Source organism: Vulpes vulpes, chromosome 13 (assembly GCF_048418805.1).
Source record: "Vulpes vulpes isolate BD-2025 chromosome 13, VulVul3, whole genome shotgun sequence".
Lineage (NCBI taxonomy): Eukaryota > Metazoa > Chordata > Mammalia > Carnivora > Canidae > Vulpes > Vulpes vulpes.
Window position 1 is genome coordinate 127,674,510 of NC_132792.1, and position 27,040 is coordinate 127,701,549.

The 27,040-nt window shown below is 38.6% G+C and overlaps 1 protein-coding gene across 8 annotated transcripts in view; it reads left to right on the forward strand.

Annotated features, from left to right (window-relative positions):
* Positions 1 to 27,040, forward strand: part of RGS7 (regulator of G protein signaling 7) — a 501,308-nt gene that overhangs the window by 37,865 nt on the left and 436,403 nt on the right. The window lies entirely within an intron of this gene.

Consider the following 27,040-nt stretch of genomic DNA (forward strand, 5'->3'; position numbering starts at 1 on the left):
GCTGAATTAATAAAGTGATTTTTATGAATAAAAAATAAAAAAATAAAACTTTCTCTAATTCACTGGTAATACATAATCATTTTGAAATCTTGGACAATACAGAAAAAAAAACCACCAATTCTTCCATTCGGGGACACTACTGCCATTAATTTTATGGTGTATTTTCTTACAGATTTTAAAAATGTCAACATTTAGCAGACACTATTAACAATAATACTTTGATGTGTTCCTATATGTTTTTTCTTTTGTATCAGGACTTCATATCTGCATTTTATGGATTTAGAACATGGGAAAAATCAAAGTCAAGTAATAAATCATCATTACATGGCTTTTGTTTTAGAAAGGGAGAAGAAAGTTAATATTTATTGACAACCTACCAGGTTTTCATATTAAATATTATCAGTCAACCAAGTTAAAGCTACCATAGGGACCCAGACCACAATCTCTAGGAGATAAGAAGTGCCTGTGGGTGCTCCTTTGTCTACATTGATTTCTTGTTGTTGCTCTAGTTGTTCACTTAATCATTTTAGCAATCAAATGAACCATTTGAAAAATCACAGATGACCCGGATGTCTTACTTGAGGAGTAATTTATGGATCAGTGCCCTTCATTTGATCATCTGTTTCTACCTTCTGTGTTTTAAAAATAGGGAAATGCCGTGCATTTTTAAAGGGTTAAGCCTATGTGACTTTTTATAAATGAAGCAGAGAATTGAATAACCAAATTGTTATTTCTTTATTATTATTAAAAAAGAATATAAATGTTAATTATTTCTGTTTATAAAATAACTCTCCCATACTGAAAGTCTTCATGATAGAAGCACTTAAATAAATGCTGGCAAGTGCACAAATATATTGGAGGATACTTTAAAATGCACCAATATAGAAACTGACTTTTCAAAGAGGAGAGTCCTTTAGGACATCCACTGGATATATTCGAGCCAAGTCTAATTTTTAATGTGAAATACTGTAGATTTGTATAATTTTATTGTTAAATTTTATTATGAAAACTGTGGGTCTTCCCTAAGTGTTTGATGTTTGGATTCCAGTTTGGACTTACTAATGTCAACCTGCTGTCCATATATATGTCTTTATTTGCCCTTTTCTATCAGAATGTTTATGCTTTGGCTATAAACTCCACTGTGGCAGGGGGTATGTCTGTAAGATGTAGACAAATGTACTACATAAGGAATAAACGTGCTCCAACTCTCCATTGAGAAGGTGAAGTGGTTCCCCTGTGGCATCAAGGAAAATGGCAGGAGATGGTTATCATGTGGAATGCCCAAGAAAGGATATAGTTTCTATAAGGAAGACAAGGCCTTGAAAATGAATCTCAGAAGAACTGGGGTGACATATGAATCAGTGTTTACTGCCAAATGTTATCTTTTGCTTTGGCAAAGGAGGTGATGATATTATTGTCCTTGTGAGATATGTTCAGAAACTAAAAATATATCCAACAACAGCAACTGATGAGTGGCCAAGAAGCAGAAGACTGAAACCTTGATAATCCAAGGAGATACATTTATAATGTCAACAACCGAGATGTTTGTTTGATGAAATTTTCTAAAGAGTACATACTGGGGCATGTGGATAGCCACTGATGGTCTCTCCTTCCCAAACCTGTTATCAGAATTCTAGGTAGGTGGGCATATGGTCCTAAGCATGGCGAGTTTCTGGGTGAGAAGCCTGGCTCAAGATTTAGGTTTGATTCAGCAGAAGAGTTGATAGCTGTCCTTGGGCACAGTGAGATACCCCAGAAAAGACAAATGTAGAAAGTAAGTGGTATGTCTTTTCCCTACATTAGGCTCCAGATCATTCTAACGAGTTGTTACTAGTGGTGTTCCAGACTGGTGTTCTTTCATAGTAGCCCATTGTTAAGTTCTCAGGAAGTCTGTATGTCGTTAATATAATTCAGTAAGTTGTATTAAAAGGAGGTAATAAAATACTCAAAACTCACCAATCCCTAATTGTTTTCCCATATTTTGTTATTACGTATGCTCCAATGGTTATTTAAATCTTGTAAATAAACTTCTCCTCCTTTCTTAACTTTGGGTTCCATATCATACATTAGAAGCTTGAAATCAGCCACATTGGGAGCATTTGCACCACAGAAATCAACAAATAGTACAAATCAACACTTGCTTGATTATTTTATTTTTATTTTATCTGAAGTCTAGACTTCAGAAAGTGATGGAGGAAACATTAGCAATGCAGATATAAACTTATAAGTGCATTGTGTCTGTAGCTGATGCATTGTAAGTAGCCAAAATAAAGGGGGGGGGGTGTTTTCTAGGTATTTGAAAACTGCTGCCTGAGTCAGCAAAAGATGGTTGCTCACATCGTTGATAAAGAAATAAGATTTGGACATTCATCTTTATTGTTTTACTTTTGTCTTACTTATTAATATAAATAAAAATAGCAACCAGCATTCATGCCACATACAAAATTATGACAGTAACTTTATTGGGAAAAGATATATGGATTGGAATACAACTCTATTTGTCAACTCCTGTTTGGATTGCAGTCATGGGTAGTTGGCTATGGGTATATGAATTAGGTGGAACCTGGTATAAGCATCCTGGGAGTATCAAATAATTGTTTTAAATTTACAATAAAGAGGTATTATCTATTTTATTCTTGGTAAATTATATAGTACACATTCTTAATATCAGCATACAGTATACTTTATAATACATATTTATTGAACATACATTTTCATGTTTATATACACATACCTTTTTGGAGGGCCAATTATTAACCATTTGCCAAACTAGAGGCCAACAGCAAAACTACCTTTCCCTTAACTTTCTGCGTTTGGGGATGCTTATGATGTTGTGGAAAAGCCCTTTCTCCTTCTTATTATAGAAGAATAGAACTCTTTTTTTTTTTGGGGGGGGGGGCTTAACATTCCTGTCTAAGATGTTAACATTCTTGAGAGAAGTGACATATTATTTATTAGTCATTTACACCATAGTATGCTTCAATTTGTTATATTGCTTCATTGATTAGAGAGGCAGGGATATTGTGGATAGTGAAGAAGTTCAGAATGGGGAGTCAGACCTCAAAGATGAATTTTATCCACTTCTATATTTTGTCTAAGGCCAGCAAGAAATTTAGAATTGGAGTTCTTTATGACCACTGGTCACAGGAGAGTTTATCCCTTGTGGGATGGTGGTCTTAAATAGTTTGCTTCTTTTATCAGGGTCTTTTCTGGTCACCCGGTTGTGTGTGATGGTCCTCAGCTCAGGAACAGGGAGGTTAATAAGGTAGGAATTGTTGGTATTGTTGAAGATGTATTTTAGCTGAATTACCAAATAGAGATCCTGTTAAAGAATACATTCAGATCTTTGGTACCATGAAAAAGCAACTCATTGGTTACTGACACATTTTTTTTTAGCAGTTAAGTTTTGGAAAATTTTTTTCTCCTATTCTGAAATTTTAAAGCAGTAAGGCGTAACTATTTTCAGACATCAAACAGTTAACAAGAGAGGAAATGCAAAACTTAAGGCCACTTTAACTAGTTAAAAAATGTATGTAAAGTTAAATCGTTAAAATTCCCCTGATAAATGAAACAAAGTAATTGACTTTGAGATTGATCACTATGAAATTTAAAATAAATCAGTGTGAGGCTTCTCTGAGGTTGAATTTTGGCTACTGCTAAATTGATCTTGATTTCTAGCGCCTCTCCACTCCCAGCTCCAACCCCTGTGCTTGCCATCATCTGCATCTCAAACAATGGTACCACCATTCATTCCACCGTTTAAATTGAAACCTCAGAGTTATTCTTGATTCTGTCCTTTTTCTCACCCTGTGTTCAATCCATCAGCAAGTTCCCCTGTTTCTACTGTTAAAATACATCATGACTCCATGCACATTAAGCCATTCCACAGCTATCACTATCATCTCTTGCCCAGACTGTTGCTACCTACCATCTATTCTCTGTTGTACAACCAAAATGATCTATTAAACATTTCAATTAGCTTATGCCATGGTGTACTCCAAACCCTCAGGGTATTGTAGGTCCTTGCCTGAGTCTCAAAGCCTGTGGGTTCCTGGGCCCAGCCATTGCTCTGCCTGCCTCTCTCACCAAATCTCCTACAAGGCTCTCCCCTGGCTCTTTGCTGCATCAGTAATGGTGTCTGGATGGGGTTAGAATGCACCAAGTTCATTTTCCTCAAGTGATTTGCACCTGCTGTTTTTCTGTCGGAAATTCTCTTTTCTCCACATATTCATGAGAACTGTGATTCCTCTCAGCTCAAATACCAACCTTCCTGAGCCCTCTCTTTAAGATAACCGGCTCCCCACTCCCTGCGTTACTCTGTTTTCACCCTACTTTATTCTTTCTAGCCTCGATCATGACCTGATACTATATTATATATGATTTTGGTGTTTATTGTCTGCTTTTCAGTGAAGATTCCTTGACCCCCATGTAATAATACTCTAACTGTTCCTTCCCTGATCTTCTTAGTTCCATTACTCTGTCCTCTACTCTTGTTTGTGGCATTTATTACCCCCTAACATTAGATGTAATTTCTGCATTATGCTATCATCCCTGGTCTCTTTCTTTCACTAGAATGTAAGCTCCATGAAGTCAGGTGTCTTCATTTTGTTCACTGGTGCATCCCCAATGCCAGGAATAGTGCCTGTCATATAGTAGGTGCTCAATAAATAGTTACTGAATAAATAAGGATCAGGAATAAAAATTTATTGAGTGGCTGGTGAAAGAAAGAGCTTCCTGCGGTTAGTAATCTAGTGATCTTAATTTTGTAGTCAAACCTCCATTGTGAGGCTCCAAGTTAATATTTTAAGGCAGTCCTGGTCAAAGTGAAGTTCACTTTTGAAACCTTTAACTTTTCAAAATATCAAATGTTCATCTATTTGCTGATAGAGGAGAGAGGCTCAGAGCAGTGCTCAGCAGTGGCTGCTGTGTGTTCTTCTCTTAAGCATCAGGAGCAGAGAGAATCAGATGGTTTTCTGTTAACTATTTTGGGGTTCTATTTTCCATTTTGGGTACACATTCCACAATAAATTCAGTTCTGCTATAGCACTTATTTGAAATTGCAACTTAATTCCAACACAATTGACATGTTAGGAAGCAGTTTGCATAAGCTGCAGGATTCACATTAGTTACACATGATTTCATTTGTGAGTGGATTAAGAAAACCATACCCAGCTGAACTGAGCCATATAGAAATTCATAAAACATACTTTTCAAACCTCTACCAATTGCCTCACAGTTCAGGCCTACGTGATGAGCCACATCCACATCCATCTGGTGTTAAAAATTCCTGGTTTCAGATGACTCTCTTTCCTCCACTTTGCAGTAGCTCACAAGTTGTAACCTTGCTATGCCCCATGCCCACTTGCATTAGCTAGTCAACATTAGATCTTTTTCAAGATGGAGACTATGTATTATCTTGAAAATACATCAATAGTACAGTGTATGGTATATACTATTAACCAATAAACATGTAAAAGCCTGTGCTACCATTTTTATTAGGTTTATATCTTTGTTTTTTTTTGTGTGTCACAGAGGCAGTTTTTTTTTTTTAATTAATTTTTATTGGTGTTCAATTTACCAACATACAGAAAAACACCCAGTGCTCATCCCGTCAAGCGTCCACCTCAGTGCCCGTCACCCATTCCCCTCCAACACCCGCCCTCCTCCCCCCTTCCACCACCCCTAGTTCGTTTCCCCGAGTTAGGAGTCTTTATGTTCTGTCTCCCTTCCTGATATTTCCCAACATTTCTTCTCCCTTCCTTTATATTCCCTTTCACTATTATTTATAAGTGTTGTGCCCTTACCTATATTTACCCCCATAAGCTCTGTGATCTTTTATTGTACAATTTTGCATTATGCATGAGTTTTAGGAATAACTAAGCTCTGTGTTTTAGCAGAACTAGTTATCTTCAAAAGGGACTAGAAGACTGCCTGTAATAAGGGTACCGTATGGTTGTGTTATGCTCTGCCACATGTAGTGTCCATGTTTGTCATGTCAGTGTTTGTTTTCTTAATGGTTCTTTGAGGGACATCTTTTATAAGTGAAGAATCAAAACTTAGGAGAGAGTGCTTGTCAAGGGTCAAAAATCAGTACATTCTAGAGTGATGGTCAAACCCAATCCTCTGTCTCAACCGCAGTTCTTCTGCACCACCAACTCCATAGGACCATGATGAGAGGATGCTGGCTCATTTCTTTGATCACTGTCTTGCAAATATGCATCCCATATCCATCTGTGAGAAAAATATTTCTGGTGGCCAATGAACACCTTTGAGCAGTGAATTTTAAAAGCAACACAAGAATATTAAACAGAAGGATTTTAAAATTGCAGCTAACAGTAGACCAAATAGGCAAGAGCATTTCTGAATCAGGCGGGGGAAGGGTTGAGAGGCTCAAGGAGGATGCTGTACTCACCAATTGCTATAAGCTCCCCTTCATGGGCAGTCACTGGCCCCCTGGGAATTTCATGATGACATGACTTTGTCCTGGATTTGGTAACCCTCTTGACTATATGGGTGATATATTGGTAAAAAGGACATAGTCCTATCATCCTGTTGTATTTGTCTCAACACACACACACACACACACACACACACACACACACTGCTTCTTCATCTGGGTCTTAATTTACATTATTTCCTGAAATAAATGATACATAATTTCCTGAGATACATTATTTATCCTGAGATAAATACATGTAGTGGGAGATGGTTGACTTGACTAAAGGAGAAGATGGGTTTGCTACCAGGAGGTTCTTGACGTTTTATGTGGAGAAGCATTGGTTTCTTGTTCTTCTTAAAATTAATATTAATTCTTTGTATAAAAAAGAAAAGGTCTAACTTTTAGACATCAGGAAGAAGCAAACATGCTGTCTTCCTTGTACATATGCCTTATTAACTTGTAATGGAATTACTGACAGGACAACTTCGATGGTGTTTTGGGGCTGGATGCATCTTTTTCCTTGTTCTGGAATGCTGTCATGGTTTTTGGAGTAGAATTGACCATGATGTTACAACCCAACTCACTAGAGTTCTTAAGGATACTTATGCCAGAATGACAAATGGATTCTTTTAAACTGAGTTAATAAGAATGTGAGCTCTGAGTGGTGAATAGTTACACTGAGGCAGCCGGGGCGATCTGTGAATCTGTGCTATTTCAAATCCCACGTGAAGTGCAATGTTGTAATATGAGATTGATTCTAACATTTGCATTTTGCCTTGTCTCCTATGCCAAGGAAGCAAATGCCACAATCTGTATCCCTTTCCACAACTCCTTTATAGGAAAATGCACTGTAAAGTATAACATGATAACATAATGTTCCTCAGATCTTTGGTGTTATACTGACTGTACCACATACAGCATTCTAGTGATTCTCTAAAAGATGAGTGTATTGTCTAAATCCTCTGTATCCAGTGGCAAATGTCAGATGCCTGCAATTTTAATACCAGATGCCATGACACTGAAATAATTCTTTTGATAGTGGACTTTCTTTACAGCAGCTTACAATATGACCAAGGTGATTGAATGATTGCTATTCCTTGGGTTGTTTATTGTAATTTTCTGTTGACTGCCTGCATACCTTGAATGTTACAGGAGAGGTTATTGTGACATAAGCAAAAGAAACAAAAGGGGCAGATTTTGAGCTGGTTTGCTCAGATATTTACTGATTAATGCCACTCAGACACAGGCGATGGTGGTCCTCAGTGTAGAGAGGATGATGGAGAGTGGGAGGACAAAGGACACCAGACATTATAAGGGCCAGTCATGCAATTTACATAATTCTAAACATTTTTAGTTTAAAAATCTGTATTAGCTAGCTTTCCCTTAATAAATTCCCATGTCTCTCCTGTGCTATTTTCCATATGCATTAAGCTCAGAGGACCTGCACATATTCTATGTGCTATTTTTGTGGTGTGGAGCAATGAACAGGCCTGAAAAGCATTCCGTGCAAAGCAGCCCAGAGTCATGGTGCAACTACTAGGCTAAGGAGACTTACATTTAGGCTATGATAGAAACTTTAGAAAATACTTTGCAGCTGTTTTGCCCAAGCTCCCAAAAGTACTTACACAGCTGAGCATGAGCCTTTTTGGGTGTCTCTAGGAAATGGACCAGCTGATAAAAGACAATTTGCTCTCTCTGGCTTGTCGCTGTCTTCTCTCAGGGCAAATGTCTAAAGTGGAATACTTTCTTCAGGTGCTAATTCACATCTTTGTAAAAATATAAGGCGGCTTTGTCCCCCCCCCCTTTTTAGCAAATGACAAATTAAAACTGAAATATGAGAATGTAGCTGAGTTTTTTGCTAATATTTTAGCTAAACTTTTCTGTTTTAAATACCAAAATGCGATCACAGCTACTTTGATCCTTGATGGACTATAAGGGATTTGATTGGGAGGCCGGGCTGGCCTTGTTTCTCCATTCTGGTCACTGTGCCCTGGGCTGCAGGCTAAAGAAAGCACTTAGTGCCTCCCTACACCGTTCTCCTCATCTCCCTAGCAACTGCCTGTGGGGCACTGCTTCTAAGTGGCATCATTGCCTGAAACAGTCCTTGACAAAGAATAAAGATCATTGTGTCCAAAGTTATCCCTTATTTCCCCTAGGTAAGGATATGTGCATCCACATGTGTGTTTTAAGCATTGAATTTTAACAGTGAAATCAGTTTTTGGGGTGAGGTGAAGAGCTGAGTATCAGCATGCAGCTGAAATACTCATTGAGCACATTTCCTTATTGCTTCCTGTATCTGTACCCTGAGGCCAAGGGAAGATGTGACTTCTGTCAAGGGCACCTGCTGAGTGCTGTAGAGCTTTAGACTGGCTGCTCCTCTGGGAAGACATTCCATTCATTCAGTCTTTCATTCAAGAATATTGACTGAACACCTACGTGTGTCAGACACTGCAGGTGCTGGGAGATACCGCAGAGACACAAAGCAAACAAGGCTTCTGCTCCTGTGGGATTTCTGTTCCAGCACAGAAACATTCATGTCTTGATATAACTCAGAATAGAGCCTAGCAAAAGCGTGATCAATGACTAGCACCCTCTTGTTATCTTCCTCTTATCTAGATTTTAATTTTACTAAAGGACACCTATGTCTTGTAATGGTTTGCATGAGTAACTAAAGCTCTTCTAGCGGTTTGTCGAAATCCTTTGGTGAGTTAATAGGAATGTATTTGAAAGGCCTATTCACTGCCTTTGCTCAATGGGAAGTACCAGGATAATTGATGCACTCAAAACAATCTGATGTTTATTTTTATATAATATGCATTTGTTATTTATTTCCTTTGGCACTTGGTTACACAGAATTTCCATTAGAATTTTCTTCAGTGTGGCATTATTAATGGGTCAATGAATTTAGGAAGTTTGCCTTTAACCACTTTTAAATTCATTAGGATAGAGTGGAAAGCATATGCTTTCAGGTACCACTCATGGTATTTTGGATATTCTCAGGACCCTCTCTAAAAATGACTCAACCAGTAAATTGCAAATAGAGATTGGACAGGAACAAGAGCATTTTCTCTGGTCACTCTTACAACAAAGCTGAAAAAATAATTCCTAAATCATGGGAAACACAATAGAATCTTTCAATAAAAATCTATTTAAGCAAAATACATCCAACAGGTGAACAAATACCCATCTGCCTGCCAAGGGCTTTGATTTCATTTTTGCAGCCTTTCTCCTTTACAAACCATCTCATTATCTTGTTGTTAGTGTGCTAGGAAAGGAAACACTGTGACAACCAGTCATATGACATCTATTTTGCCAGTTAATCTCTTCTCTTCCAAACTGGGTTCCCAGATGTGTGTGTGTGTATGTGTGCGTGCGCGCGTTTTTGTGTGAGACACACACACACAGAAAGAGAGAGAGAGAGAGAGAGAGAGAGAGAATATGATGTTCTCTTCTAGTTAATCAGGAAATGTATTAATCTACCTTTGTTCTGATCTGAGTTCCGTGCTTTAAGACCCATAAACCATTTCCAACCTCATTTCCCCTGCATAGTTACAATGACCTCACTTGAGATGAAGTCACTTTACCTCTCTACATCTTTTTTCTTCTATAAAAAAGAGGGTAAGGTAAAGAGAGTGATGTTTGTCAGAAGAATTTTGGAACTCGTCCAGTTATAAGATTATTTTATTCCTTTTATAAATGCTTTGTAGAACATGTCTCCCATAGGTTCTCAGCACAAGCCCTGTAACATCCTGGCACACCCATTGGGGGCCATGTTAGAGCCTGTTGGGACCATGATGGTCATTGAGATGGAAATTGATCTAGAAACATGAGCTTGAAAACAATGTGGGGTTGAGCACCAGTTTTATATGAATACCTGTTTTTCCAGTTATGTTATTTTTTAATTAATAAGTTTGAGAAAACTAGTCAGTGGGAATGGAAATGCTTACAAAAATATATATACTTTTGTAAATTATATCATTAAAACTTAGAAAAGGAAATTAGAGAACATAGTTAAAAAATCCTAAGAGAAACTACCGGAGAAAACATGAACTATCCCCAGAGAAATTAGGCAATTTCTGTGTATGAGTGGTACAATACAGGTCTGAACATTTAAAATCTTTAAAGAACACACCAGATGAGGTTTACTATAAAATTTGGTTGTTAGATAATGGAACACTTTTTAAAAATATATAAATCAAGAGCATTACAACAGACTAATTACTACAATTAGTCATTGTATTTTAATTCATGACATACCTAAATATAGGTAATAAATAATAAAGAGTGCTGGTAATGATGTGCAGTTAAGTATGTAAATCTTTGACACTGCATTCCCAGGACCTCCTCAAACCTCATATGTTTGCAAATACATCATTTTCTCAGCCTTCTTCACGTTTTATTTTCAAACCAGCACCATAACTATTAGTAATGTTTGCTACCATCTTTCAGAAATAAATATCTATATTTTTAAACTAACTGCATATTTAGTGATAGATAGGAAACTTGATTAAGATAGGAAATGTGTATGGTCAGTTCTTCCTTCTACGCACTCCACTTCTCCCCTACTTCACCCTCTGGCTGAGTGCTTGGCATTTATACTCAGAACTCAATTCCTATCTTAGCTGTGTTACACATTTCAACCATCAGGTACTTCCTGGACCATGTGCAAGTAGCAAAAACCACAACTCCAATCCAGTGAGAGCTGTCGTTGGCTGCACTTCAAGACAGATCTAGAATCTGAAGCTTCTCGCACTTACAGGGTTACACCTGAGTCTTAGCCATGACAGTGGCTCACACTTAACTTATCTGTTTCCACACTTGTCTCTAGTCTTTTCTATGCATAGTAGTCAGTGATCCCATTAAAATGTAAATTCACCAAATGGTTCATGAATGCAAATTTCTCTTATAAAACTATTCCAAGTAATAAGTGAAGGAAAAGTGATAGAATACAAAGTGTTATCATCTTGAAATAATCATTAGTAGACTGTTAGCACCACAAAGTAAAATAACCTGCATTACTGTTGTTCCAATGTGAGTACTCTTCTCTACCTATGAAGTTTTGTCCAAAAATGTGGACCCTGAATCGGAGCAAGCCACTTGTTCTTACTGCCAACTTATAGGAAGCAGAGGAATATGTTAAGTGAAACCACCTGCATGTAGTCAGCAAAATCCAGACTGTGGAGAACACTGCAGGACGAACAGCCCAGGTTCTTAATTGTTGCCGAGTAATGACAAAGCCATGCAAGAAAGAAAAGCGAGACGTGGGAGACCTTACAGATTAAAAGGGGCTTAATAGATAATGAACTAAATGTAGATCTTATTTTGATCCCTTTTCAAATATACAAGCTAAAGAAGTTATAAGCTTACTAAGGAATTGTGACCCCACGGAGTGGACATACTGCTATCAACAAGCACTGTTTAACTTTTTAAGCCTGAATCAGAGAGGTGAAGTAATAAATATTTAACAGTTGGATCTCCAGGAATAGAAGCTCTGATTTGAGTGTTTTTGGATTTCCCTGGAGTAATACTCCCCCCATAGCCAAATTTCAAGTTACCAATGTGAAGCCAGGGATCCTGAGTGGAACAAGTTGTGCACACTGGTGGTTGCAGGCCAGGCCAATATGAGCTGCTACAGCTCACACTGAGGGTGATAATTATATCACAGTGGTGTTGGGAAAAAAAAAAAAAAAGGGTGCCTGTATTTTGGAGATTCCTACTGAAATGCTTGTGGTTGATATAACAAGATGTCGTCTGAGGTTTTCTTTAAAATGATCTGGGGTGGGGGTGGGGTAGGGAGTATAAATGAAACAATATTTCAGACGAAGTCTTAGATACTCTGGGGTTTCTTACACATTTTTCTCTACTGCCCATATGTTTTAAATTTTCTAAAATAGAAACGATTTTAAAAAGTAAATTGTTTCTTCTAACTGAAAACTCTCCAGGGGCTTTCTATCTAAGTAGAAGCCAAAGTCCTGCCTATGACTGAAAAGGCCTGTACCTGACTCTCTCCTGTCACTCTGTTCCACTCACGCTGGCCTCCTTGCTGGTCCCTCAGTGTGCTGGACCTGCTTGCTCCATGGGGCCTTTGTACTGGACACTGTCTCAGCCCAGAATACTTTACCCTAGAGGACCACAGAGCTCACTCACTTCCTTCAAGACTTTGTTTAGATGTCACTTTCCTTTTTATTTTTTTAAAGATTTTATTTATTTATTCATGAGAGACACAGAGAGAGGCAGAGACAAAGACAGAGGGAGACGCAGGCTCCTTGCAGGGAACCCGATGTGGGACTTGATTCCAGACCCCGGGATCACACCCTGAGCCAAAGGCAGACACACTCAACCGCTGAGCCACCCAGGCATCCCAGGTGCCACCTTCCTAACAGGGACTCCATGTCGTGCTCTGTTCTGCCTGCAGCCCCAGCTCAGCCCTCCTGATTTGTAGCACTCACCACCTTTTAACATACCATATTACAGAGTTAAATCAATGTGAACTTCACACATTTAAGTAGTTAGAACAGTGCCTGAAATGTAGTGGTTACTCAAAATAATTTTTTATTTAATGAATGAATGGATGGAGGTGACATCCATGAATATCACTGAATTTTTCTTCCCTTCACACTTCTCATGTATCACCCACACTGACTATAACATTTAAAGTATGTTTTTCGAAGACTGACCTGCTGGAAACACTTTTCGGTATTGATTAAAGTAGTGCAAATTGTGTTAAATTTTCTTCAAAAGGTCAATGTAATTATGTTTATACAAAAAATGCAGAGGTAGAAACCTTTTAAGAGACTATAATATTTTAAGTATCTATAATATCCTAAATATCTTAAAAACAAAATCAATAAGCTTTAAGAGGAAAAAAGAATGATAATTCGATTAGTTCCAATATATCTTGGCCATTATTTTAAGGAGCTTACAGTTTTTAGTTAGGATATTGGCTCTTTTGGATTCTAGTATATTTACTTAAATCAGAATGCCCCTCACCTCAGATTTCCTCATTATCCTGTAGTATATACTTAGATAGCTTAACATCTTTCTTTTTCTAAAGTCCATTTGGAAAAGTTAGCCTTCACACCTCCTGCTCATCATCCCTAGGTGTTCAGGGGATCACTATTTGAGAATTCCAAGGAAGAACAAAATCTCACTTTTTGGACATCCAGGCAAACACTGATAATTTTAAATGAAGTCCCTGTATGTCATGGCTTAAGTAGAGAGATTGAGAGCTTGTTTGATTATTTTTTATATGTGTAGTTAGGATGCATGGATCCAAAAGCTGTATTCAAATTTCCCAGTGTTTGCATTATTTTTTTACTTCTGCACAGCTTTCTTTGCTCCAGCAAACAAAATTAGCTATTTTTAGTGATCTAGGAAGATGGGTGCTCCAGTGTAGAATGTGAGAAACCATGGTTTCTTTGCTTAAATCATAGCCAACCGATCACTGAAGGGCTTCTCTTCATTATCTTGCACAGCATTCAATGGGACATTAAGGCTTTGGCATATGAAATGACTAAAAAGAAAGGCTTAGGAAAATAAACATATGAAAAGACGTTCAAAATCATGTCTTCAGGTAAATGGAATTTAAAACAACAATAGGTTAACACTACATACCTATTAAAATGACCAAAATCCAAAATACTGACAACACGAAATGCTGGCAAGGATGTGGAGCAATAGAAACTCTCAGTCATTGCTGGTGGGAATGCAAAATGGTAAAGTCACTTTAGAAGATAATTTGGTGGTTTCTCACAAAACTAAACATACTCTTACCATACAATACAGCAGCTATTTTCCTTGTTATTTACTCAAATACATTGAAAACTTCTGTCCCCACAGAAACCTGTGCACAGATATTTGTAGCAGCTTTATTCATAATTGAAAAACTTGGAGGCAACCGTATGTCCTTCCGTAGGTGAGTGAACAAATAAACTGTGGTATATCTAGACAATATTTTTTACTACTAGAAAGAAATGAGCTATCAAGTTATGAAAAGACATGAAAGAATCTTAAATGCACACTACTAAGTGAAAGGAGACAATCTGAAAAAGGTGTACGATTCCAACTATAGGGCATTCTGGAACAGGCAAAAGTATGGAGACAGTAAAAAGATCATGATTGCCAGGAGTTAGCAGGGATGGAAGGATCAATAGGTAGAGCACAGAGGATTCTAAGGACAGTGAAATCACTCTATATGCTACTGTAATGGTATATACAGGTCACTATACATTTTTCAGGACCCATAGAATGTATAGTATCAAGAGTGAACCCCTTACATAAACAGTGGACTTTGGGTGATACTGATATATCAGCATAGGTTCACCAGTGGCAACAAATGTACCACCTTGGTGAGGGATGTTGATAATGGGGCAGGCTGTGTGTATATGTGTGTTTTTGTGGGGGAAGGGATTTGGGAAGTCTGTATTTTCAGCTCAGTTTTTCTGTGAACTTAAAACTGCTATAAAAAAAGGAGTCTAGGGATCCCTGGGTGGCGCAGCGGTTTGGCACCTGCCTTTGGCCCAGGGCACGATCCTGGAGACTCGAGATCGAATCCCACGTCGGGCTCCCGGTGCATGGAGCCTGCTTCTCCCTCTGCCTATGTCTCTGTCTCTCTCTCTCTCTCTCTCTCACTGTGTGCCTATCATAAATAAATAAAAGAAAAATTAAAAAAAAAAGGAGTCTATTAAAACAGAAAAAGAGAAAGGCTCAATAAAACTGAGATGCCTTCATGTGACTAGTTAAAGAATAAAAGGCTCCTCCAGGGCAGCCCAGGTGGCTCAGTGGTTTAGCGCCGTCTTTAGTCCAGGGCTTGATCCTGGAGACCCGGGATCGAGTCCTACATCGGGCTCCCTGCATGGAGCCTGCTTCTCCATCTGCCTGTGTCTCTGCCTCTTTCTCTCTCTCTATCATGAATAAATAAATAAAATCTTAAAAAAATAAAAAAAATAAAAGGCTCCTCCATTGTGCTGGTCAGTGTACTAGGTTGTTAGCTGTTGATTTGCAAATAGGAGCATAAATAGGTTTCAGGAATGAAAATTGAAGCTGTATTTTGAAATTTAGAGTGGATTAGATCTCATAGTCTTTTCTGTTTCCTGCAAAAGATGCTGGGTATGTAGTGATACTCGCTGCAAATCATTTCCGAAATATTCCAGTTGCCATAGCAGCCGAAGCTGATGATGGAATTTATATACAGAGCTCTCAGAAAAGAGATTTGCCAAAAAAGTCTTTAGAGTTGGCTTTTTTGTAGCTCACTTTCAAACATTTCTTTGCTTATAAGTTCTTTGCATTCTAGAAACAGTGATAGTATTTATTGAGCTTAATGTATTCACCTATTATCTAAGTGACACTCATGACAAGGTCATGTGGTAACTGGACAGAATAATTGAAACAGACTTTCCTGAGAATATAGAGACTAGTAACAAATCTGTGTGTGTCAGGGAAGCTCAAGAGTCTTCAGGACTGCATTAGCTCAGGTTTGTTAGTTTTTCTTTCTCTTTGCACATATGATCCTCTATTTAAGCTTGTCCACAATAGAATTAAAATTAAAACAGGGTAAGAAGTGTTCATTATGCCTGCAGAGATCACTGTACCAGCTCTGAACTCCTTTGCACATGTAGTTTTGAAGCTTCTTATTCTTTGTCTGCTGGATTATGTGATGGTAAATATGCCCCCAAACTTGGGTGAAGCTCATTGACCTCATTACATTTGTTTTTGCATTTCTTCTTTAGAAGATTATCATAAGGTCACCAAAATATTGTGGAAAGAATCAAAACAATGAACATTAAACTCTTTCTCCATGATTGTGTAATTCTCCTTGGAAGATTGGATGATGAGAATTATGGAGACTCGAAAGAGGTTCACCTTTTTTTTTTTTAAATTTTTTTTTAAATTTTATTTATTTATGATAGGCACACAGTGAGAGAGAGAAGCAGAGACATAGGCAGAGGGAGAAGCAGGCTCCATGCACCGGGAGCCCGACGTGGGATTCGATCCCGGGTCTCCAGGATCGCGCCCCGGGCCAAAGGCAGGCGCCAAACCGCTGCGCCACCCAGGGATCCCAGGTTCACCTTTTTTGATATTGCTGTTGCCAAATAACATGGCTTTCCTGTGGCTGGTACCACCCAAGTTTTTGCTTAGTGTTTGACATACATAGAAAGGAATAAACTTTATTTGGGGAGGCATCTTTGTAAAGTACTTGTGGTCCACTCTCTGAAGCTCTAGAATTTTCTCTAAATTTGAGTCTTGGTTTTTACTTATGCTAAGCATCTCTTTAATAGTAAGTGAGAGCGCAGACAACTGTAGCTGGGTACTATGATGGAGCAGTAGATGGTGCCATCAGGGAATGTTTGGAAACACGTGTAGTTGTACGAGTAAGAGAATGAAGGTCTCCTTGAAGTAGTAACATTTAAACTGGAACCAAAGAACAAGTAGGTGTCAATCAGGCAAACCCTACTGGGACTGACTGCCCTTATTTCAACTTCAAACAATGCAAGCTTCATCATCAAGGTCTGCACGCAGGCTGCTTCACATTGGCTTGGGATGCTGCTCTTCTCCTTGTTTGTAGTAATTCTTTTGTGATCATCCATTTTGTGTTGATCTTCTCTAGTAATCAGGAGGTTAGGTTTTTTTCTTTATCATCTGGATTTGAGTAATTTTGGGTTATTTTGTGATTCTTTTTCTATATCCCATTGGTTTGTCTTTACTCAGCTTCTCCTTTAAGGGGAGTGAATTGATGTACTGGTAGTGAATCCAATGGGAATTAAATGAGACTTGGCTTGAAAATTTTCTGTGCTGCTCAAGTTCCTTTTAATAATTTTGGTAGTTTTCTGATTGAATCTTTTTCAAAATGTATTAATATATTACTTTTTCTTTTATAGTGATAGCACACCCCACTTCAGTGTTAGATTTAGGTCTAGTAGTAATTAAATTTTACAACATATTAGAGTTGTTCCTTCACCATTTCATTGGACACTTTCAAATGAATGTAAGTGCCATTTCAAGGTAGTTTGATTTTGCTTTCTTAGATGCTATTCATTAGAGAGAATTCCCATTACCTTGTACACTTACCTCTTGGGATTAGACACTTTTAAAATGCTGTAACTCCTTAAATCAACTAAGTATTAAAGCTTTGATTAATTAGGGACTTGAGGATTTATGAAACTAAAATACATCTATGGTTTAGTACTAGAATTGTTTTCATGTTAAGAATTCAGCAATGTTCCCTTTATAGACTTCACAGCAGCTCATGCTTTATCACATAGTTCTTGCTAGTATTGGCCAATTACATTGTTGGATTTTTACCTGGCAGCAATTCTCCTAGTGACAAAGTCATTCTTATTTGCTAAGAAATTACTAAAATTCCAAAATGAGGTTTTTAGAATCACAAAATTTATTATTGATTTTTCTCTCAGTGGTGCTGAGTAATCAAAGCCACATTCATCTAGATAAAAAGAAAACTGATTTGATTATATATTCCTATACCTGATTATAACAATTCACATCTCCTCCCTATATTGGTAGAGCATTCCTGTATTCTCTTTGAATTTAATCCAATCACCTTAATCAGGTTCTAAGATGGTGCTGTTATCTTTCTGAGGATTCACTTTCATAATTTATCTGTCCTTCCATCCTTCCTACAAATTCATTCCAAAGGCATCCATTGAGCACATTCTGTGGGCCAGACACTGCTCTAGATTCTGGGGATGCACCAATCAACTGAAGACACAAAAATCACATGGAGTTCACATTTTAAAGGGCTAAGACAAATGAATAAGAGAAATAAGCACAATATACAGCATGTTTGTTGGTGATGTGTGTTGTAGAGACAAATAGAGGAAAGATGTGGAGTGTTGGTGGACAAATTGAAGTTTTAAATAAGATGGCCAGGGAAGAACTTTGCTGAGAAGCTAACTTTTGAGTAAAGATGTAAAGGAAGTGAGAAGGCACTATCAGGGGAAGAGTGTCCAAACAGAAAGCAGCAAGAGGGAAAAGCTTAGGAGGAGGAAGGATGCACAGGACGGTCAGAGGTCAACAAGTAGCCCAGAGGGGCTGGAGTGGAAGGGCCAATAGGAGAGGAAAAGAGGGTAAAGTCAAATATGGAACATATGGGCTACCTCAAGGACACTTTGGCTTTTACTGGGAGGGATATGGAAATCACCTGGAGTTTTGAGGAGAGGAATGACACGATCTGATTTACATATGGATGAATTTACTCTGGCTGTACTCTGGAAACTAGTTGGTAAGGGATATAATTGGAAACAGGGAAACCAGTTAAAAGGTGATTGCAACAATCCCTGCAGGAGTAGGTGGTGGTTTGGATCAGAGTGGTGGCCACGGAGGTGGTGAGAAGGAGAAGGATTAGGGGTATATTTGGAAGGTAGATCTAATAGAACATGGTGACAGATTGGATGTGGGATGTGAAAGAAGGCAACAAATCAGGGATGACCGAGGGTCTTTTGGCCCAAGCACTGGAAATGCATAGTTCCTACAGGGAGAGATGGGGAAGACTGAAGGAGTGTGGGTTTAGCAGAAAGAAGATCAGTAGTCTGAAACAAGGCATCCCACTTCTACTCTTTGTCAGTAGCCAAGGCCATCTGTAGGCTTTCCTCAAGCCTGACCCCCACACGCACACTCATCCTCCACTGAAAGCAGTCTGGAAGGTGTCCAGTGGCTAGGGTCTCATTTGGTACTGACCTGAAGAAGGGTAGCAGATATATGCAGGCAGATTTTGCTGTTTTAACATTTGAATTTTGGATGGATTCCTAGAGGGCTAGGGACTTGAAGAAAAATAGAAATTATATAACAGTCATATTTCATTTTAAAATGATACAACCTCACAAGGAATTAAATAAAGAACTTTGGTTGTAGTTTTCTGATATGTTGGTAGTTTCCTCTTTAATATTAGCTTTTTATCTCGAGTTAGAAACCATTGTTCCAGGGTTTCACATTTTCTAATTTCTCCTATGCCATCTCTAATCATCTTGGGCCCCTCCTGCCTGGTTTTATGTCTTATTCTCAGACCTGTTGGGCAGGAACCATATCTACTTGTTCACTGCTTGCTCTTTTCTTTTCTTTCTTTCTTTTTAAAAAATATTTTATTGCCCTTCATACCAAAACGTAACTGGTGAATTTGTTGAATGAATGGGCTCCAGATTCTATCATATGACTTGTGCCTTGAAAGGCTCTCTGGCTATAGCAGATTATCCTGTCATTTGTAATTGGGTTTCCTTTCCATAAGGATTTCACATTGAGATTGAGCTTCACTAAAAAAAGGACTCATTGAGATATGGGCATATAGGCTACTTGAATGATAAGAAAGGAATAACATGCTGTGAAATTTTCAAGTACAAGAGTCAATGTTTAAGATTCAGAACTCTCAGAGGTATGAGCATGTCAGTGGTTTGATAAACTCATTTTGTTTGGACGTGTTTACTTGTTTTATACTGTAAGGTCAGTTGTGCTATTACTTTGAAAAAGGCTCAGCCAAAAATGATATAAAGAAAAATTAAATAAATATAGCACAAGAGGGTCACCATTATAGCAGAAATTGTAAAGGTGGGATATATGTAAGTTTGGGAAACAGAGTTCTAATCTAAACATCCAGTTGACACTTGGAAATCCTTTTCCACATCTCTGTTTAATGGTGGTCCAGTCCATCATTCTGTGCATTGAGGGCTGGAAATCTTGCATGGCACAAGGCCACATTCAGACAGTTGAGAATTATGAGAGTTCTATACTGCATTAGTGGTATTTTTCGACTGAATGTCTCTAGTAATTGTAAAAAACACAATACATTGGATCTTCAACACTCAGTTACCCTGGACTGCTTTTCGAGTAGGTTTTGTTTGTTGTTTTAGTACTATTATTAACAATAAATAGATGGCGTGGATTCAAACAATTTTAAATGAAGTTGATCCTTGAACAATGTGGGTTTTAACTGCATGGGTCAACTTATACGTGGATTTAAAAAAATAAATACAGCATAGTACTGTAAGTGTATTTTTTATTCTTGATGATTTTCTTAACTATGTTGTTTTCTTTAGCTTACTTTATTATAAGAATACAGTATAGAATACATATAGCATACAAAATATACATTAACAGTACATATGGCTTCCAGGCAACAGTGGGCTATTAGTAATTAAATTTTGGTGGAGTCAAAAGTTAAATGAGGATTTTTGACTCTGTAGGATCTGATACCCCTAACCCCTGCATTGTTCAAGGGTTATCTGTAGGGACGCCTGGGTGTCTTATCGGTTGAGCGTCTGCCTTCGGTTCAGGGTGTCCAGGGATTGAGTCCCACATTGGGCTCCCCACAGGGAGCCTGCTTCTCTCTCTGCCTATGTCTCTGCCTCTCTGTGTCTCTCATGAATAAATAAATAAAATCTTTATTAAAAGAAGAACCTATAAAATTGTTTTAAAAAGTATGTCTACTTCAGCATATAGAAACAGATAAAAGAAAAATCAATTTATGTGAAAAAGAGAATAGATCAAATAGCTGATTTTTGTCCTTATCCCAAGCTGGTCCTGGGCATAAGCAAGACCCAGTCAGTTTGCTTTTGCAGGGATATTTAAATGAAAATTTCCTCTTTAATATTAAGGAAAAGAGTCAGTTTGATGAACAAATTGCTAAAACTGTGACCTAAAAACAACTAATTAAGACAAATCTAATTAGATTTGATAAATATATATTTTTAGTCCAGGAAGCTAGGAATGAATTGCGCTCTCCCGCCTGCTACCTAGCCGCATGACAGATTTCATCATTCCAGTAATTACAGAAAATACCCTAAATCAGGAAGTGTTCACAGACACCTGCAGTCAGGCTGAGTACCACACAGCGATGTCTGGAAGAACGACTTCATCTCCATGCAGGCCATGGGCTGGGATGTCGTTGGTAAAGGGCAGAACTGAGCTCCAGCAGCTGTTCTGTTAGTTAAGGTGGTACTGGTTGCGGCCTCCCAACTGTGATAGCACTCCAGAGATGAAGAGCGCCAGTGCATTTAGAGGAAGCGGAATGATGTGATGCCTAAGGTATGGGGCCTCAAGTGTGATTTTGTTTTATTTTATTTATTTTAGTATTATTTTTTAAAAAGATTTTATTTATTTGAGAGAGAGAGAGAGGGTGCAAGCACAAATGGCAGGGAGGGGCAAAGGAAGGAGAAGCAGTGCCCTTCCCCTCTGATTAGAGAGACCCATGTGGAGCTCAATCCCAGGACCTCGAGACCATGACTGCAGCTGAAGGCAGACGATTAAATGACTGAGCCACCTAGGCACCCCTCCAAGTGTGTGTTTCTGGAAAGACATGTCTATTTTAATTATATAAGACTAGATGATTTTAGCTTTTATTTTTCACTCAAAAATGTTTGTTACTTGACCTCCTACTCACCATTTCCAACAGCCGTTACCTAGTGCTCAGCCTCTTTGAACTTTGTACAACATTTACCATGGAGGCTGACTCTCTGGATGGCATCCTCAATCCATTCTTCTGTGGTATTTCTTTTGGCTCTGTCAAGTGCCTGCTTTTCTTCTCTTCCGAAGTGTGTTCCTCCCATCTGTCCTCTGTTCTAACTCCTCTGTGTCCCTTCTCTATTCTTGCTCTCCTTCTGTTCTTCACCTCCCTCTGTTATCTGACCACTTCTCATGTCCACACTGATGATTCCCGAATCCATATCATCAGCCCAGGCTTCTCCCTCAAGTTGCAAATTCACATTTCTAATTCCCAGTTAGAATTTTCTCCAGATATTCTGTGGGCACTTTAAACTCAACATGTTCAAAGTGAACTTTTACTTCTTCCTCAATTTTCATGAATAATATGGATCTCTAACTAGCCACTCGGAACTGAGACTTTGAAGCCATCTTCAGTCCTCCTCTATCCCAGGCCATCTGTATTGAAACATTGGTCGAGTCTTCTACTGATGCTCAGATCTATTACATCCCGAAAGGATGCCATGGAGACCACTCATTCCAGTTACTTCCTAACACTTGGGATATTAGAATAGCTCCCCACCTCTAATTTATTCAGAATGCTACTTGCTGGAGTAATATCCAAAACTTAGCTTTGGCTCAGCCTTTCCTAATACTCAAAATATGTGCTGTGGACAAAAGAAAATCTCTATACTCGAGTATGATGTTCAAGGCCTTTGCTGTCTGTTCTTGTTTCCTGCCTCTCCACAACTCTTGGTGCTCACACACCCAGTCCTCTGGCCACTCTCAGGACGTGGGTTGTATTTGATTATGGACTTATCCTTGTTGACATTTTACCTTTGCTTTGAAGACTTTCTCTGAACCTCTGATCTCTTTATTTTTTTAAATTTCTCTAATTTTCTTAACACATGACATATTTTAAGTCATGAAAGTAATGATCTCACAGAAACTTTGGAAGACAATAGGAAAATCTTAGGAAGGAACTAAAATTCTTGCATAATCAGATCACTCAGATGTGATATAATGTAAACTATTATATCATTCAAATTTATTTTAATTGATATATATATGTACCACGTATGCAGAGTTTGTGATATTGGTAAACAATGTAAATGCAAGTTTTCATTAGCTCTTTTCACTTAATATTACATTGTAGGCATTTTCTGTTGCATTAAATGTCCAGAACATATGTCTAAATGTCTGCAAAATATTGTATCATATTGATCATATACTGTAATCTATTCAAAATCTTCTGTCTTTTGTAGTAAATAATTTTATTATTTTAAAGATTTATTTATTTATTCATGAGAGACATACAGAGAAAGAGGCAGAGACATAGTGGAGAGAGAATCAGGCTCCCCATGGTGAGCCTGATGCAGGACTCAATCCCAGGACCCTGGGATCACAACCTGAGCCAAAGGCAGAAGCTCAACCACTTAGTCACCCAGGCATTGCTGTAGTAAATAATTTTAAAGAGGTATAGTTTTCTACTGACTTTTCTACTGTTTTTTTTGTTTGTTTTGTTTTTTTTACACATGGTTTATTTCCCTTATTCCTTTCTCCCCTCTCTTTTTTGCCTCCTTATTTTCTTTGGGGTGAGGGGAATTTTATATAGATTAAGTATTTGGCTATAGCAAGGTAGATGGCTTGTTCATGGATCTACCCACTCTTTGCTTTAGTGCCAGTAGTGTTGTCTTAGACACCTAGTCTGGGGTTGTGATGCTGTGACAAATCACATGAAAATCCACAGCCCCAGTGTCCTCTTGCTGTCTAGGTTCTTCTCTAAATTACTACACAAGACATCATATAGCATTTTGCTTCTTAGGATCACACCCCTTTCCAAGGCATAGTTTATTTTCAAATGACCCTCTGGACATCCTCCCTTTTTTTTTGACGTTATGGGGGAAATTAGTTTCTGTAAGAAGCTGTAGAATGAATAGAATGGTTAAACTAGAAGCCAGGACACAATTTCTTTTGGTGGTTGCAATACAGATGGAGAGCTCCTAGTGCTTTGGTTGAAATATTGGGAATGCTCTGGTTCAGAAGGAGAAGAGTAAAGCATGATGGACCTTCCCTTAGGTTGTCAGTAGTGCCCTATTTTAGGCAGTAAACTATATTTTGCTCAAGGTGATCCTCAGTTCAGCTGCACAAGTTGGTGACCAGTGGAAATTCCTCCAACATTCTTTACCAGAGGGCCATCTGTCTTAGCTTCAATTTCTTTCTGTGTTACCATTTATATTTCAGTGTGAGGCTTAATCAAGGACTGTAAATAACACCTCAAGAAGATCCCTTCCAATTCAGTGGGGCCCATTTAAAATGACCTATTCATGGAGCTGAGGCTCACATTCAGGGGAATGTGGCACATCAGCTTCCTCTCTTGTATTCTCATAGCATTTGGATTATTCTGCTGTTAAAGTGTATATCCCATTTGGCATAACTTGTGTACATTTTATCTCTTTTACCAGTTTAAGTTCCTTAAGAATGTGGATGTGCCATGGTTACCTTGCCTTTTCTCACTAGGAATCTGATAAGGAGGTGGGGTGGTTGGAAACAAAACCGAAGTGTTCACTCTGCAGTAGATTATATGCAGGATACTTTATTTGTGCCGTTTTATGCTGCCATTATATTTTGTTTAATTGAATACATGTGTGCACATCTTTGTTTTTTTAAAAAAATCTAAAAATGTATTTATTTATTCACAAGGGACACAGAGAGAGAGTCAGGGACATAGGCAGAGGGAGAAGCAGGCTCCATGCAGGGAGCCTGATGTGGGACTCGATCCCGAGTCTCCAGGATCATGTCCTGGGCTGAAGGCAGCACTAAACCACTGAGCCACCCTGGCTGCCCATTCTTTGAAGTTCTAATGTCACATTAACAAGTAGAGATCACATATGCAGATGTTTGTAAGTGACTAGTGTATAATCCATCTAGCCAATCCATAAGTTGTCTACTGTCATCCCCATTGGCAGTTGAGAAAACTGAACTTTCGGAAGTTTATGTGATTTTTATCCAGCTTAATAAAGCTGGAAAGTGAAAAAGGTGATATCCAAAACAAGATCAAGCCAATTGTAAGGACTCTTTGCCACCCTCCCACACCACTTCCTTTTTACAAATTTATGCTGAAGGGTTCAATTAATATGCAATTGTAGATAGAGTATTTATTATTCTAGGAGAGTCCCTTCGCCTTTTTTAAAAAAATTTTTTAGTTATTTATGATAGGCACACAGTGAGAGAGAGAGGCAGAGACACAGGCAGAGGGAGAAGCAGGCTCCATGCACCGGGAGCCCGACGTGGGACTCGATCCCGGGTCTCCAGGATCGCGCCCTGGGCCAAAGGCAGGCGCTAGACCGCTGCGCCACCCAGGGATCCCCGCTTCGCCTTTTTAATCAATCAAGCAACCTAAGTTGGGATGAGAACAGGCCAAAATTCCCTTTCTATTTAGCATAAATAAAAATGAAACAAACAATTTTTATTTTGAGCCCTGAAATAGTGGGATGATGAGAGAGATATTTGGATCTCACGAAACCATGCTAATTTTCTAAGACAGTGCTATATTTTGGTAAGCTTTTGTCATATATCTTAAAAATTCATTCAGTCTGTTGGGTACTGGGCCATGTCTGAAGGAGATTTGCACACGTTCTTCGGAATGCCGTTTAATTTTTGAATCATCTGAATCACACATTTGGCATCAGCTGTTGCTATTTTTCCTCTTGATCTTCTTGCCTATAGCAGTTCTAGGTGAGATGTTATTACATATGCAATCTCTAAAATGCAAATTTCTCATTTGCACCTGTATGTATGAACCTACTTTCTAATCTGGCATTCAGGTTTAAAGAGAGATTTGCACACATAATGCAACTAGCTAGAATATAAAAATACTGAGGTAAAAAATACTGTGTTGCTTTAGCCTTTGCATAGATATGAATGGTATTGTCCCTAGTGTGATAAGGAGTTCTACAACAGAAAATTTCTGCTAAGCTAGAATAAGTGATGGCATAAAGACCTTCTTCCTCTTTCAATGTGAGTATACGGGGCAGTATGGTGGAGAGCATCCCTTTGCCCTACCTTACCTTCATGGATCCTCTTCCCACTGAGGTAGCAGTAGGCAGTCATGGCCTACTCTGTCCTCTTCCTTTCCATGCCCTATTCCCCCCAGGCAGGTTGTTTCAGTCTGTTTGATCTATAAGGCACCTGAGAGAGTAAGGTGATGAAAGCTTTCACAACTTAGAATCAGTGCTCAGGAACCCTAGTGCTTTCTAAATATGCTTTGTGGTTACTCCATAAATATTTTTCAGTCAGTGAGTGTGAGTCAGGTGCTCCATTCATTAAGCACTTGTTTAGCAACTACTGTGTTCTGGAATCTGGAACTATATAACTAAACAAGAAAACTTCCTCAAGTTACATAGAATCTAGTTGTGGGGAAGGGTTGGTCAATTCATTAGTTGTTACTGAACTCCCATTGGTAGAAGGAACACAGTGGGAGGACAACTATGTTGAGCTTGTGGATCAGGGCATGTTTCCCAGGGACTGTGCAATTGGACTAAGTGGGCATTTGCTAGGTGGACAATGTCCATCAGGCAGAAAGAGGGAAACTTTTATGCCAAGGAAAATGCAAAGTTAAGGACAGGGTGATGTGTTTAGGACCCTACAATTAGTTTGAATTGACTGGAGAAGTAGAGTTGGGAGGTGAGGCTTGATAGAGAGGCAGGAGTCAGACCATGAGGGCCGTGTGTGCTAAGCATCTTATGGGAAAGGTGACTTACATTTTTCTGGGCATGGGGGCTGCTCTGAGATCAGGACCCCTCATGGATGGGAAGTATTGGTGTCATAGCCTATTTTGTGTATTGAACCTTGTACAGCCAAAACAACAGCAACTAAAAATGGTCTGGGCATTTGCAGAAGCTGAATGGATTTATACAGTCACTAAGCAGTCAGGTTGCTTTGCTTTTGGCTGGCATCTACTATCAGAAGGATGTGGTCACTGGGAGGCATCCTCATAGTAGTGGTTCTTGTACTCCAGAAAGGCTTATTTCCTGATGAATAGCTGGAGGATGGGGATGGAGTGGTTCCTGGGGCCAGAACCTCTAATTAAATATAGAACATAAGTTCTAGAATTCTATCGTGAAAGTACTCAATTTCTTGACCAGATGCTTTGGGAAGGGCTCAAAGAAGATGATT